We start from the raw sequence: 1,490 nt of genomic DNA on the forward strand, positions 1-1,490 counted from the left end.
TAACTGTTGTCCACTGCATAAATAACAGTATCAGTAAAGAAGCACATCACTATTACTTAAGTATTTATTTTAACCAGGTTTTTAACCAGGTTTTCCGAAGGAAAAAACTGGTTATTAGATTGGCGAATGCGCGGCTGGCTGGCGGGCTGGCGGAATAAGCTTGTCCCGGCCATAACTATGTCGTTCATTGTCAGATTTTAAACATTGGCACTTGTTCACCATCATTGGACGGTGTGTCGCGCGAAATAATTACGTCGATATCTCCAAGGTCAAGGTCACACTTTGAGTTCAAAGGTCAAAATGGCCATAAATGAGCTGGTCCGAGCCATAACTATGTCGTTCATCGGTCAGATTTAAAAATCATTTGGCACATTTGTTCACCATCATTGGACGGTGTGTCGCGCGAAATAATTCGGTCGATATCTCCAAGGTCAAGGTCACACTTTGAGTTCAAAGGTCAAAAATGGCCATAAATGAGCTTGTCCTGGCCATAACTATGTCATTCATAGTGAGATTTTAAAATCATTTGGCACATTTGTTCACCATCATGGGACGGTGGCCCACGAAAGAATCACGTCAATACTCCATGTCAAGGTCGCCACGACTCAAAAAAAGATTTAAAAAAAAAAAACTTACAAAGGGGGGAATTTTTTTTTGGTCATTCAAAGTTCAGTTTGAGTTTTCTCCCTTTATCAGATTTTTTTTTCACAATGAACAACCTGGTTTTTGTGACAATTTTGTCCCTTGTTTATAATAAAACCTAGAATATCCACCAATGCCATATTCAGTATACATGTACCTATAATCGTATGTGATATCAGGATACCATCAGATAACCGAATATAGATGGGCAATATGCAGGTTTAGTGGTATATTTTTGTAACAAACTTTACAAAAGTCCTAATAAAAAATGGTAATTTATTATAACTGTAAATGCACTAATATGGCTTTAAAACTGAATGTTACCAATTTTTTTTTTAATCAACAAGAAAATCACTGGTTAAGTACTAGTGTTTTTGCAACATTACAAGATGCAATAGCGGGTGGGGCTCTATCAACATATGCCTATATTCAATGCAGCTTGTATAAAAAAATAAAAAGCATTGAGCAAGTCCGAAACGTTGTATTCTTAGCCAAGTTTTTACAGCTTTTCTCTACTAGCATCGTGTAATGGAGGGTTGGAGACATATTCTGAGACTTTCATGTTTTGTAAGCACCCTAAGCTTATTCAGGATGACAACTTATGCATTAAGCCCAGTTTTCCCAGAAAGAGGCTGAAATCATTATTAAGAATCATTTCAATTTCTTCTTTAAGCCAGATACAATAACTTGTTAACTGTATGCATTGGATTAACACCACAAGGGCAATACAGACTTATTTTTTCACTCTTAACATGGTATGAAAATGTTTGTGCAAGTTTAAAAAAGAACTACGCTGGGCACAATTCATTCTCATCAGCGGTAATATTTCTTTCCTTATTTCAGATTGA

Source organism: Dreissena polymorpha, chromosome 1, assembly GCF_020536995.1.
Source record: "Dreissena polymorpha isolate Duluth1 chromosome 1, UMN_Dpol_1.0, whole genome shotgun sequence".
In the NCBI taxonomy this organism is placed as follows: domain Eukaryota; kingdom Metazoa; phylum Mollusca; class Bivalvia; order Myida; family Dreissenidae; genus Dreissena; species Dreissena polymorpha.